This window comes from Nuphar pumila, chromosome 8 (assembly GCF_984573655.1).
Source record: "Nuphar pumila chromosome 8, dmNupPumi1.hap1.1, whole genome shotgun sequence".
NCBI classification, from domain to species: domain Eukaryota; kingdom Viridiplantae; phylum Streptophyta; class Magnoliopsida; order Nymphaeales; family Nymphaeaceae; genus Nuphar; species Nuphar pumila.
In genome coordinates this window covers 110,920,894-110,936,505 of record NC_143256.1, presented here as the reverse complement: position 1 = coordinate 110,936,505, position 15,612 = coordinate 110,920,894, and the positions used below count along the sequence as shown (strand labels likewise).

Genomic DNA, 15,612 nt, shown 5'->3' with positions numbered 1-15,612 from the left:
GGAATTTTGCACTTAGGATTAGAGGTGTCAATGGGTCTGGTTTACCTGGAACCGACCCGAACCAAACTCTATAGGGTCCGGGTAGGATGATAAATAAGAAGACTCGATTAAGACCCGAGTCCAGACCTGAAGGTCCGATTAATACATGGAGTCTGGTACAGTTTGTAAAATTTTATACAAGACCCGGGCCCGACCCGCAATTTTTCAATGTAAAAATGATAAAAAAATATTATTTTACCAGGTATGGCCTGGGTCTGGTTCATGTAGGTCCTATTGGATCTGGGTATGGTTTCTCTTATGGTGGGTCCGGACCTGATACCATAACCGAAATCGAGGCCAGGTCTGGTTCCACATGGGTCCAAACCAAACCCGACCCGACCCGTTGACACCTATACCTAGAATGCCCAAACAGGGCCAACGATGAAGTTTGTTTCTAGGGGAGAACTGGACTGTATCGGGTTGGGATTAGTTAATCTGGCTCTAATGGGGCTGGGCTCATGTGCCAAAATGCACAAGGCTTAAACATGCCCAGCTTGTTGACTGGCTCGTGCCTAAAGGATCCAGCTTTTACCGAGCCCGAATATAATTGAGTTGGACCGGGCTTGGGCCTGTCGCGCCCTTATAGGGATGGGCCAGATCGACCCGATGTTCACCCTTAGTGGTTTCTTCCCCCATTAAAAAAAATTGTAACAATTTTATGTCTTAAATTTTCTTACCTTTTTTTAATTATAAATAAGCCAACCTACATTGAGATGCTTTTCGAAACAAAAGAAAATTCATCATAAGATTATTAACAAGAATTGCAACCATCATTGAATTTCATCTGTTTGAAGCGCACTGGATAGGCAATAATAATTCTTACAATGGGGAAACACAATCAGGTTAAATCATGAAACCGGATCGGGTCAGATCCATATCCCATGCATCGATTAAGATCCTCATCTTATGTGCGATGGGATCATCATAGCATCGTGATACTCATCCTGTTCGTTTTTTAGATAAATATAGCTTTCATATTTTCATTATGTATCTGGGCCACTGGATCGCAATCCTACCCGATCCATTTACCCCCAACCATTTAGTGAAACCGCTAAAGAAGGACCAGTTGGTCATTTTCCAAACGGGCTTCACACAGAGTCTTGCGTTGACTTTAAAGTCAAAGAAGGTATCTCCAAAGTCAGCAGGCCCCACCAGGGAATCATTCTTTTCTTAATGATGACGTGTCGGTTATTTCGTCAACCCACGTTTTCGCCTCACAAAAGGAAGGCTACCGGTAGGCCACCGCCAATCACAGGTCACCAGAGCGCTCGGGTCTGCCTACTCCCCTTGGCCTATAAATAGGAAACTTGGTTCTCACCAATTCTCTAAGCTTGAGCGCTTCGTTCACTTCTAATTATCCTCCTTTTTTTCTTTCTTTAGTCTCTTTCCTTTTCTTCCTTTTTATTTTTTCTCTCTTGTTGGAGACCTTTAATCCCAAGAAAAAAATGTCTGAAGAAGAAATGCATAAGATGAAGGATGAGAAATTGAGACCCTTGAGCAGGATGGATTCCTTGGACTTTGAGTCCGCTAAGATTCCCGGCAGAAGTGCCCATACAAAGAAGGTGAGTTCACTATATATATATATATATATATATATATATATATATATATATATATATATATATAAACCAAGCAAAATATGTGAATTGGTATGCATTGAGATTTTTATAGTTTTTTTTTTTGTTTTTTTTTTATTTTACGATATAGATGCGATCTGCATGCTTGGTTTTATAGAAAGATACTATTAGATTATCCGATTATGATGTATAAGAAAGATCTTTCAAGACTTAAGAAAGGCAGAGAGAGCACTTAAAGCCGAGTGGTGGTGTCCTCAACCCTAAGTTTTATCTGGCAGAGGGAAGGCGCTCTCGTTGAAGGTTTTCTCTTAGTTATAAAAAAGATAAACAATTTACTTTAAGAGAAGTTGCAGATGTGGCCAAAAAAATACTGGAAACCTATGTCACAGGAACATGCCATTTTGATTCTATCTATGTCTAAGTGACACAACACATGGACGTCACATGATATTATTTTATTATTATCGGTAGTAATAAATATATTTTTTATATCAAATTATTATAATTTAATCAATTAAATAATTTTAAAAAATCCGATATTCTGATGCACTGTTTTTGAAAAACAAAATTGCGAATTCACAAATTGTACTCTTAAGGTGCATTTGAGTGCTGTGGATCTCGTGGATCAAGGGATGGACCCCACATGGATCCGACCTTCTCTCACGCGGAGGACAGTGGGGGATCGATCTAGAGATCCTGGGGTCTTAGAGACAAGGATCTTATGGGGTCTGACCATTCAGTTGTTATCGAGTCTCGATTTGTGTCCGTGTCTTTGTGACATAGATGCCTGAAAATTGCAATTGGCTTAATTAATTTTTGCAGGAATATAGTTGGGAAACGATCCTCAAGTTGGCGTTCCAGAGCATCGGGGTGGTGTACGGGGATATCGGAACGTCGCCGCTGTACGTCTATTCGAGCACCTTCACGAGCGGCAAAATCAGCAACAACGATGACATATTGGGTGTCCTTTCCCTCATCATCTACACCATCACCCTCATCAAATACGTCTTCATCGTCCTTTTGGCCAACGATAATGGAGAAGGTTCTCTCTCTCTCTCTCTCTCTCTCTCTCTCTCTCTCTCACTCTCTCTCTCTCTCTCTCTCAACCATTTAGTAATCAAAGTACTCGGTCCGCACAGAACACAGAAAATCTCTCTGAAAACAGCAAAATTATCTGCTCTCAGCGGACTTTCTCTCTCTCTATAATTCTGTAGTTCACACTTCACTGTCAGCAAAACTCAGTTTAAAACTGTCGAAAGTTCGATTCCCGTGAGCGACACATAGCATAGGCTTCGGGGGCAGGGGTGCTAGCCTCGAAGATTTACGAGCAAGTATGACAGGCTTAGCCGGTTTGGCCAGGTCTTCATATTTTAATGTGAGCAGATTTACTACTCCAGTGGTTTTAGTACTCGGCTGAGTATTTTTTGCAAAGTACCCGTCCTAATGACTGGATAACACGAGCCCCTCACTACCCATTGCAAGGTGCAAGTGTGGCATCCACTGATAGGCAAGGTAATGGGTCAGATCACTGAAAACCAAAAAACAGAAAAGAGCATTCATTTTCATAAAGCTGACAAAAGACCTCATCTCAAGTGAAAATTTGTGTTAAAAAGTGATTCAATTTTCCTGGATCTTAGATTCGGATGAAGTATGAACTTCGGGTCTTGGCTATCTTTTGGATTTTTATCAATTTCCAAAACGACCATTATCTAACCCTTCGAGTAAGGATTTTACAAAAAAAATGACAATGGATCCGGATAACAGGGCCAGACCCACATCATTGACATTTATACTTTCTCATCTTATTTATTTTTTGGTAAGGTGAAGCATTTGCCCACAGAAGTTCAAGGTGATTGATGGTGACGGTGCTATCTTGTCTTTGACAAGTTCAATAATTTCTCTCTTGTTTGGTTGTTTGTTTGCTGCTTATTTCCTTGCGTAGGTGGGACGTTTGCCTTGTATTCTCTGATATGTCGCTATGCCAAGGTGGGGTTCATCTCCACGGAGCAGGCAGAGGACAGGGACGTGTCCAACTACAAGCTAGAGCTGCCGGATCGGCGGGCCCGGAGGGCCTCCAGGGTTAGGGCATCCCTAGAGGGCAGCACCTTCGCCAAGTATGTCCTCCTCCTCATGACCATGCTCGGTACCTCCATGGTCATCGGTGATGGTGTCCTCACTCCTTGCATCTCTGGTACTCTCTCTCTCTCTCTCTCAATATATATATAGACACAACAACCTTGATGGCCCCTTCCACAATAAATTTGGCTATGATCACTTTTTTATTAGCAAAAGTAAATATAATAGAAAACAAATATCTGAACAGAAATTAAAAAAATATGTAAAATATAGAAAGATTGGATCTAACCATTCCTTCCTAAAAAAGGCTGATAAAAACTGAAACATCACGATGAATCAACATATTTTCATTACAACAACTACGCCTTCATCCCAAAACAATTGGGGTCGGCGATATGAACCAAAAAAGAAAATCATTTTGAGTCTTCCACATGAATCATTCTCCTCCAATCATTTCTATCTAATGCCATTTATTCGGTGAGGTTCAAAGCATTCGTATCTTTTCCTATCATCTCCATCCATGTCTTCCTAGGCCTACCCCGACCTCTTTTAACTAATATATTTTTTCATTTCTCCATCCTTCTAACTGGAGCATCATTAGGCCTTCGCCGAATATGTCCAAACCACCGTAAACGATTCTCTCTCATCTTATTTTTAATGAGTGCAACGCTTACCTTCTTATGTATCTCCTCGTTCCGAATCTTATCTTTTATTGTATTTTCACACATCCATCTAAGCATATGCATCTCAGCTACACTCATTTTTTGAATATGATGTCTCTTGGCAGCCCAACATTTCGTACCATGAATCAACATATTTTCATTAAATGGTAATATCAGGATATTTTGAACATAACTCAAAGAGATAACGATGCTTTTCTCATGATATTTTGAAAATATTGTTGATATTTGTTGTTGTAGTGTTACTGCCGAGCTGGTCCATTAGTTGGCTAATAAAACACTTGTTATGGAAGAAAACCATGGGAAATGAGGATAGATCAGGTGCAATGTGTGATTGCACACTTTTTGCTGTGCTGCTGTATTTGGTTACTCACCATCTGTAAAAGACATTGTTTTTTTAAAGGCTGTTAGCTCCACAGCTAACAAGTTGTATTACAAAGATGGAGGGTGATCAGGTTCCGCAGTACACTAAAAGTCGTGCAATCACATTGCACCTAATCCTTCCTCTCTACAGTTCACCATGACTTGATGGTGCAAGTTGTGTTTGATCAATGCCCACATGGTTGGTGAGATAAATAACTTCCAAGAATGTAATAATTAGAATTTTGTAGCTTTTCAGATTTTTTGGGGATTGATGACGTGATCTTGATTCCATATACATTTATTTATTTTCCTTAAGGGATAAACCCATCAATAAAACGTGTGGCTTCCATGTATAAAGTTCTACCATTGCTTCATATAGTCCAATATCTGTCTGAGGTGCAATGAACTTTTCTCTTTTTGTTGGAAAGTCATCCTTCAGTAGTAGTTTACTTCTGAACAACTTAACCCTTGTGGCTTCGGCCGGTTGATTAGGAATTGAGATAAGGTGCAATGTGATTTCACACTTTAAGCGTACAGCTGCACCTGATCATTCACCATCTGCTGTTGGGCTCCACAGATGACAGGCTGAAGCCCCAAAGAATAAGGATGGTGGGTGGGTGATTAGGTGCAGTAGCATACAAAAAAGTGTGCAATCACATTGCACCTGATCCTCCAGACATCTCGAGACAGACATCGTGGGCTGATCCATTCTGATGATATTTACCACTAAGGATGAGTTAATGGATAAATTAATGAAATGATCAAACATGAATTTTCTTATATATTTCCAACAAATTGAATATTAATGGTGATATTAGTGTAATATATTCATTTTTATTGGTAAGATATCATGGTTTATGTTTTATATATATCAGGCTGCATACAAGGATCCATACGTACACTGTTCTTTTCTTAGATGCCCTTTATCATGAAGAATTGCATCTCCTAAAAATTAGCCCAAAATCGTTTCCTGTAAAACCGTTATCATCAATGACTTGAGCTTCAACGTTCAATTCCCATTGGCATCAACCCTCTGCACAAGTCAACGCATAGCATAGGCTCCGGGGCCTGGGTCCTAGCCACGGAGTTTTACGTTATCGTAGGTAGCCAGCTGCATTAGGTCTTCGTATAGTTTAGTCTTTGATTATGAAATTTTCGCATCGAGGACCTAGGCCTAGTCCATGCAAAATTGGCCTAGTCATGTTTAACATGGATCATAGCTTGGGCTAAGAGTGGTTGAGTTTTTGGATTGAACGGGGTCTTTTTATTTTTTCCTAAGCAGAAATGAGGATCTAGGTCTATGGATAATCAAGATTGAACAAGACACTTAAATTAAATGACATTGAAATAAAATACTGAGATTATGGGATTATTAATAGTAATTAAATTGTAGTAAATAGTTGTACATTCATTGTTCTCTCTTGTATTGATTGCAACTTGCAATGAAATCTTTCACAATTAGATTTCCAGTTAGCAAAATGATTCTCATCTTAATTTTCTATTGCAGTTCTCTCAGCAGTTGATGGAATCCAAAGAGCTGTACCTTCTCTAACCCAAAGTAAGTTAACTTTCTACTTTGAGCCAGATTTTGGTTAAAGTTAATATGGGTTGTGGGTGGGCTCCAAGGGAGCCGAGAGCAAGTCCTGTCTACTATCTGACCTACCTCTGTAAGCGAGATTGTTAGGCTTTTCTAGCCTTGGTGGGTCAAAACCCGATGAATAGCTGACCTAGACATTGGGTTCCAATTGAGCCATCATGCCAAACTTGGTCAGCTAGGCCCCACAGCCTGGGCACCATTGTTCCCCATTTTCTTTTTGGTATTATTTGGTGACAAGCATAGTCACAAAATACGCTAATATTTTGAAGATATCACGATTAGGGCTGGGAAACGAGACAAGCTACCTGTGGCTCGGCTTGTGTTTGGCTTGTAAAGAGCTTGTTCAAACTCGTCAAATAGGTTTGGTACGCTTAACACGAACAACAAATGTTCAGCTCAACTCATAAACTCGTTGGCCAATTATAAATATATTTTGCACTAGGTTGAAAATTGCATTTATTTGTAATCAAGTCCAACTCGAGCTGGGCTTGTCTAACTCGGGCTCGCCATGAACTTGAGCTCAACTCAGCTCGTCACAAGAACAAGTGAAGCTTGAGCACCATCTGCTAAGTTCGTTGAGCTCGTTTAGCAGCCCTAGTCATAACTGATATTACACCAAAAGGTTATATTTTCAAAATGTCGCTTTGAAAATACGGCATTTTTTATCTATATATTGACACAATAAAACACTCTATGCATAGTTTTTTATACTATTCATATTGGCCGAAAAAACAACTTTTTTTTTCAAAATATCACTAAATTATTGTTTGTGAATCTTATCCTGAGAATGAGATTTGTGACTATGTTCATGAGTACCAAAGCTTAAAAAATCAATCTGTGACTGGAATTCGTAGACGATTTCATGCACTTGGCAAGAGCCCATAGAGGGCTTGATGTTTGGGAAAGATAGTGATAAACCGTATGACTTTCCCTCCTTCCGACGCACAGTGAACATTGCCTGGATATCAGCTGGAATCTTGGTGGTACTCTTTGTGGTGCAAAGGTTTGGGACGGATAAGGTGGGCTACACATTTGCTCCCATCATCTTCATCTGGTTCCTCTTCATCGGCGGGACCGGCGTCTACAATTTCATCAAACATGATCCAATGGTCATCAAGGCCTTCAACCCCAAGTACATTGGCGATTATTTCAAGAGGAACAAGAAGGACGCATGGATTTCCCTTGGTGGGGTTGTCCTATGTATAACAGGTAACATGGTCTCTCCTGCATTTGTTTCTAAATCATTTTTTTACTTTCTTATATGGAATCTAACACAAAGCTTTAGATAATGTCACATATGCTCTTTGTAGAATTGGTTGCATCTTTCTCTTCACACACACACACACATATGTAGAATTGGTTCCTTACCAAGATACCATAGGGAGGTACACTCTTGTTTGTATGGATCTAGCCACCAAATGGTAGATCTATACAGACGTGTTTAGCATGGTTTATTTACTATGTTAAAAGGTTTTATCATGTTTAATACATTATAAAATCCTATTTTTGAGACAGTGAAAATCAATGGTTTACAATTCATGAAAATAAGGGTGGTCTAGAAATGGTATAAAACATCATATTTCAGTTAACCTTTAACACATGAAAATAGTAAATGGTGTTAACATGATCTAAAGATCAGATTTTGCCAAGCTTAGATCTATGTAAATCAAGTGAGTAACCACCATAGAAGCATCGATATATATATATATATATATATATATGAAAATAATTGGGTAACGGTGAAACTCTCTCTCTTTCTCACACACACGTACACCATTGTTAGAAGACTAGAGTCATGACAAACTATGTCACAAGAATATGGGTGTGAATCACACACTTGACAAATACGCCATGAAGACATGGATCGTTTCAATTTTAATCAATTCAAAAAGTAACATTTACATTTTTAATAATATAAAAATACATTTTATTGAAGAAATTAACAAACAATTAGCAACAATTAAACTATTTGGTTGTGTTATAGTGTTTCGAGTCGTGTCCCTAAATGGCGTACCCCTGTGACATAGATGACATAAGAATTCATATGTTGGCTACTGGTAAGCAGTCATGATATCATGTTGTGGTTTTGATCTACACTCATTAGCCAAAATTCATAGCAATATTTGGCGAATAATGATGATGATGGTTTAATGTTACAGGAACGGAAGCTATGTTTGCTGATCTTGGCCATTTTACAGTACGTTCCATCCAGATCAGTATGAGCACTGTGGTCTACCCTGCACTCATAATTGCTTACACAGGCCAAGCATCTTACCTCCGCAAGTACCCCGATGATGTTGCCAACACCTTTTACAAAGCCATCCCTGGTGATACTCCTTACATCTCATGTGAATTTCTTTGCTACGCAGGACACGTTTGCTTTGCATCTCATATGATTCAAAATCAGATGTAATTTCATTTAATGCACGCTAGCAATGCCATGTGAAAATTAGATTTCCTCGAGATCCTGTGAGAAAGTGCAAGTTGTGATTGTGATTCTCGCTTGAGAAAAAAAAATCTCACTTTAGAATGCTTCTCCCTTGAAACTTGAGAAAGTTGGTCACAGTACTGACCCCATGACCAACTTTCTCAAGTGTGATGGCTCATTCCACCTGTGATGAAAGAAAATGTGCCAATGTGATTTCTGTGATCCTCTGGTCAGTTCAGCCTCCCCCTGTTTTCAGTTGGGACTGCTGTTCTCTTTTTCATGTAACTGCTCCTGGGCTGCTTTGATATCTCATTACACCCGTCCTCCCAGTCTGTATCCTCTTCTAATGATGCTGTATATATATATATATATATATATATATATATATATATATATATATATATATATATATATATATATATATATATATATATATATATATATATATATATATATATATTCTTTTTTCAAAAAAAACATTTTTTGCATCAGAGGAAAAATTGGCCCATAAGTGCGATTTTGAAAAAATGAGGGATTCTGTCCCTTGTTTGCTTGCACATGAGAAATGGGACAAACAAGAATCGTTCTCTCACAATTTTGAGGGCAGGTAGCACACTAAAAGTGTCCAATCACATTGCACCTGATCCTTCCTCCACACACAGATTGGGGTCAAGAAAACATGACCGTAGCATTAATGGTTTTTAAGTCCAGTTCTTGAGCTAAAAGTGCTGCATGCCTGCAATTGTATGTTCAGGTCCTCTATATTGGCCGCAGTTTGTTGTGGCTGTATTGGCAGCCATGATAGCCAGTCAAGCTATGATCTCAGGCACCTTCTCCATCATCCAGCAATCCCTTTGGCTCGGTTGTTTCCCGCGAGTGAAGATCGTCCACACATCCAAAAAGTATGAAGGACAAGTGTACATTCCTGAGGTCAATTTTCTACTCATGATTGCATGTATTGCTGTCACCTTGGGGTTCCAAACTACGGTCAAGATTGGAAATGCTTAAGGTAAGCATATTGCTCTTGCAGTATTATTGTTGCATTTTTCTCGAGGGAGGATCAGGTGCAGATTGCACACTTTTAGTTTGCAGAATCACCTTATAACCCACCATCTTTGGGATACAGTTCCAACAGCAGATGATGGTGGATCAGGTGCAGCAGCATACTTGAAGTGTGAAATCACATTGCACCTGATCTCAATTCATTTTTCTCACACCCCACTTCGAGTCTCAGATTTGGGCCTTCTTTCCGCACTGTTACGAGCATGGAAATAATGGGAAAAACTGAATTCAATTCAATGTTTTAATAATGCATATAAAACCCAAAATTTCAGGAATCCAATTCGTCAAAGGTTGACTTGTGACTTGATTGGAACAACAATATATATATATGGTGCTATTAAAGGCACAAAACTATTGAGAGTAAATCAACTTTTTTCGTAATTTTTATTTTTAAAATTTTTGTAAATTAGACTTTACGAATGTGATTTACAAGGTTTTCTGTAGTAGAAAATGCATTTTGAATCATGTGATTATGACATGTAAGCATGTTCTTTTAAGGACTTCAAAAATCAACAACCCACAATGTGCTAAAATATCATGACTCAAACAATCATTCTTTTATATTGAAATCACATGATCCAAGGTTTGATTCTTACCGAACAAACCATCCTGAACACATCTAAGTGGTCAGATCAAGTCAATAAAGCCTGAACCTATGATTTTCAGATCATAGTTCCTGCCTTTAATAGCACCAATTTAATCTAGGGATGTCAGGCCAGTCACTGTGCTAACTTGGTGAATACGGCTGAACTTAGTAAGTCAACCTGGTGATGTTTTAATCGTTGATTGTATTTTCAACTGCCCATATCGATCCATATCACATGGTTTCATAAAAAGGGTATTGTTGCATTTTATTCTGACTCTCCATTTGAGGCTATACTATATGCTCACAGCTCCCTTTTTTTTATCACAGGTATTGCAGTGGTATTTGTCATGACCCTCACATCTACCTTGCTAGTGCTGATAATGGTGATGATATGGAAGACTAACATGCTTCTGATCATCATCTACATTGTGACTATCATCTCTGTTGAGTGCTTCTACCTCAGCTCTGCACTATACAAGTTCGACCAAGGGGGTTACCTTCCATTAGCATTCGCCGCTGTATTGATGTTCATCATGTTCATATGGAACTATGTACATCGTCTAAAGTACGTATACGAGCTGCAAAACAAGGTTTCGCCGCAAAAGATCCGGGAACTTGCTGCCAATTCGAGCTTCCAGCGACTTCCGGGCTTAGGCCTACTCTACTCCGAGCTTGTCCAAGGCATCCCTCCTGTCTTCAGACAGTACGCATCCAATGTGCCTGCTCTGCACTCAGTCCTCATCTTCGTGTCGATCAAATCTCTGCCGATAAGCAAAGTACCGGCTGAGGAGCGCTTCCTTTTCCGGCGTGTTGGGCCACGGGGATTCGCCGTGTTCCGCTGCGTAGTCAGGTATGGCTACACCGACCTGAGGAGCGAGCGGGGTTGGAAAAGTTGAGGGAGTTCATAAGGGATGAAGCAGCATTTGCACTGAAAGTCATGGTTGCAGACTCACCAGCAGCAGCAGATGGAAGCAGTTACTACAATGAAGTGGAGGAGGTGGACTCTGGTGTGGGGATATCAGTGGAGGAGGAGATTGCATTGGTGGAGAAGGCAAAGGCTAATGGTGTGGTCTACCTGTTGGGAGAGAGTGAGGTTGCAGCCAGGGAAGGCTCAGGATTTGTTAAAAGGATGGTGATTGATTATGCCTACAACGCCATAAGGAAGAATGTGAGGCAGGGTGATGAGTCTTTGGCTGTTTCCCATCAACGTCTTCTCAAAGTGGGAATGATATATGAGCTATAAATAGCTTTTATGTACTCAAATATATGGGGAATTGTTAAGGCTGAATGTTGATCATGGTCATTCTCATCATGCAGCTGTCATGAGGTTAAAAGGTAGGAAGTGGGTATGGAATCTCATGGTTGTTGGGGGTTGTGTCAAGTCTTTGGTTGCTCAAGGGTTGGATTTTAAGTTGGTTTAAGGATTGTATTTGAGTTGTTATGGTGATTGTGATTAGTATGAGAAGCCCTAATCAAACACAAAAAAAATCCTAATGAAATTAGTAGATGCTCTAATTAAAGAAATTTGATTCAAAATCCAGATCAAAGAAAATCAAAGAAAAAAAGTTCTTATAAAATGAAATATCGAAAACCTAATTAAAGATATTTGATTCAAAGCCCTAATAAAGGAAAATCAAAGAAAAAAAATATTTAATCAAATCAAAGAAAAAACCAAATAAAATTAAATAACAAAAGCCCAAATTAAAGATATTTGATTTAAAGCCATAATTAATAAAAATCAAAGAAAAACCTTAATCAATGAAAATCATGGAAAAAACCTTAATCAAAAGAAAAAGAAGGATAAAGAAAGAAGTGCGAAGAAGGGGAGAGAGAAAGAAAGAAAGAGTGGGACATCCATTCAGCAAGTCACCATATATATATATATATATATATATATATATATATATATATATATATATATATATATATATATATATATATATATATATATATATATATATATATATATAGGCAAGCTTAGGCAGACCCCTACCAGTTATACAACTATACCATTCGGTTTTAAATTTACAACGTCCCAAACACAAGGTGACGTGCACTAGCTGCTCTTACTAGACAAGCTGAGCCCCCGTCGGTTGCCATTCGTCCAGTATATGATCTTAAGATGTTGGCTGCCTATACTTTTGACTGTGTAGGATACACATGCGAACATACACATCCTTCATTAAGACAAATTTTGCAGTGTCAGGCTTTTTAAATAAAATGATATAATAAATAAACAAAACCTGTTCGATTTTCTAAAAAACCAAAACCTGTTCCGGCGTGTTTGTTTTGGTCACAGGCGAGAAAGTAAAATCTTGAGAAATTAGAAGATAAGAGAGTAGAAGATGAGAAATTAGATCACATGGTGAACGTATAAAAGCTTGAAAAATTAGAAGATAAGAGAGTAGAAGATGAGAAATTAGATCACATGGTGAACATAGTTTCACAAGATTCAAGGCAACAATAGGCAAAAACAATGGCAGGTGGCAATCACATTCACAGCTTCAAATTTTTCATGTAATTTTACTAACCATGAGAAAGTATGGTGATTACGGTGATTCTGATTTACAATCAGATTAAAAAATCACATGGCATTGCAAACATGAAATGACATCTTGTTTCATTCCTATTTTCTTACCAAGAGAGTGAAAATAATCTCTCTTACATATACCCAGTGCTTCAACTAATACATGAAAATGAAAATTGATACGATACTGACTTGAATAGGCTATTTTTCAATAAATGTAAATAATACTTAAAAATAAATTTTAATATTATTTTAATAATTTTAACATTTGTCACAAAATATTTTATTATTATTATTTGGCTGAATCAGAACGATTCACTTGAGAATAGGGTATCAGTCGGATTCACCAGGGTCGATTCCAATACTGACAACATCGGTCACACACATATTTGTAGATGAGATCATACGGACGTCATATATGTTTCATTTGTTGCCATTACTCTAGATAACTAAGATATAAAGGCCCGACTTTTCTTTTTAAATTATTTATGACGAGGAACTAGGGATGGCAGTGGACGGGGGAAAGCGGGCCCCGCCCCGCCTAACCCCGTTTGGATCGGGGATAAAGGGTATGAAACGGGGATGGAGGCGGGGACGAAGGTTAAAATCCATCCCCGTTCGGGGGTGGAGGCGGGGATGGATGTGCACTTTTCCCCGCCCCGCCCCGCCCCGACCACTTTTCCCCGCAATATCCCCACCCCGCCTCATCCCCGTTTGAACCGGGGATGGAGGACATGAAACGGGGATGAAGGCGGGGATGGCGGATAAAATCCATTCCCCGTCGGGGATGGAGGCGGGGGTGGAGGATAAAATCTTGAGGCGGGGCGGGGGTGGAGACCTTGTCCCCCGCCCCACTGCTATCCCTACGAGGAACCCTTGCTGAGAACCAGCTCAATTAATCGGCCCTCCCAATTATGAGGTAAACATGCATCAAGTGGGGTCATCTACACTGAAGCCCTTATGGAGCTGACCGGGTAAAGGCACACACCTAGTCAGAGTTGAACCTTGAACTAAACAACAATCAGCACATTTCCACTAGGCCTACTGCCATTGGGGTGACCTGGGCATAGAACTGAGGGAGAACATAAGCAGCTCGCTCGACCAGTGAGAAGCTCGGTTAAGCTTAAAAATTGAAATTGGCGAACTGAGCTATGAGCCAGCTCGTCTAGGTAAGCAAACCAAGTTGCAAGCTAGCTCGTCTAGGTAAACAAGCCGAACACAAGCATGACAATCTTGGCTCAGCTTGTTATATCTATATATATAAGAAAATGAAAACCTACAAAATGTGCACAATGCTAAATAAAATATGATATTAGATTTTCAGTGTTTCTTTCAAATTTTTGACACTGTAAATGTGTTTAGCATGATTAATTTACTAAAAATCAATACTTAGATCGTGCATTTTGGATGACAAAAATGATATTTGAAGCCTAAAAAATTGTTGGTCGTTGATCTTTGAAACCTTACAAAAACTTATCCATGCAGAATCAAAGTGATTAATATAAATACAAGCATATGGATCACATGTATGGTCAGAATTTCAAAAAAATACCATAAATTCAATATCAATGCTCATTTAGCAATTTTCACAAACACATAATGTAAAACCCATAATTTTTTGATATTTTATGAGAAATAATAATGAATTTAAGGCTAAAATATTATTTAAAATTAAGATATAAATTAAATTATAATTTGAGCATTAATTAGGATTTAGAATAAATCTCAAGTTGAAAATTTATTCTGAATCAGGGTTTTGATTTTAATCATATTTAATTTGAGTTTAAGCTGAACTTAACAGGAATTTAATTTAAGTTTTAATATTAGTCAGATTCGAATTGAGTGTATATATATCTCAATTTAGAGTCTTATTACTTTTGATTTCAATTTTTGGAGTTTATCGAATTTGGATTTCAATTTGAGAAATTGAATTCAGCTCAGATTTAAATTTGATAATTATGTCTTGAATATTAGAATTAGATTCGAGTTTGATTCAAATATAAATCAAGATTTGGTTGAATGTCAATTCAAGTTTGAATTGTATAATAATTTAGATTTTTGTTGAAATTAAATTTGGAATCTTAAATTGAATTTAAAGGTAATACTTGTGAATCCTTCAGGGTATTTTTAATAAATAAAATAATATTAACAATAAATTTTATGAGAAAGAAGTATAAAAATATAAATTAGCCTAAAATAAATTATAAAAAACATCCTATAAAAAATTAAAGTTGATTTGAGCTGATTTAAGTGAAATTCGCATTCAGAATTCAATTTATGAAAAATATAGAATTTAATAAAAAATAACTAGTAAATTTTATTGAAATAAACTTGAATAAGATTTCAGACAAATTTAAGATAATCCAATATGTATATAATATAAATTTAATAAATTTGAATTTTAGTTTCATGGTTAAAATCTAATTTATAAAAAAATAAAATAAAATACTCAAAACAACAGCGGGTCCTACCGATCTTAGTGAAAATCGCTTTCGAGGTTCAATTATGAGAAAATGATATTTTAAAAAAAAATTATAATCTAAATAAATTGAATATGATAATTTGAGTTGAGTGTTATGTTATAGGGTATATAGGACTTAGAAAAAAAATTCTAAGTGTATGAAATACACCCACACGCTCATGGGTCTCATCGACTCAAGTGAATTATTTTCTCAAA

The 15,612-nt window shown here is 37.8% G+C and overlaps 1 pseudogene across 1 annotated transcript; it reads left to right on the top strand.

Moving 5' to 3' along the window:
• The first annotated feature begins 1,372 nt into the window (after positions 1 to 1,372).
• LOC149830215 (potassium transporter 5-like) lies at positions 1,373 to 11,801 on the top strand (annotated as a pseudogene). The gene is made up of 8 exons (XR_016433644.1): positions 1,373 to 1,601; positions 2,439 to 2,658; positions 3,559 to 3,807; positions 6,243 to 6,293; positions 7,281 to 7,541; positions 8,492 to 8,659; positions 9,515 to 9,769; positions 10,736 to 11,801. The product of XR_016433644.1 is annotated as a potassium transporter 5-like (transcript).
• Positions 11,802 to 15,612: the final 3,811 nt, after the last annotated feature.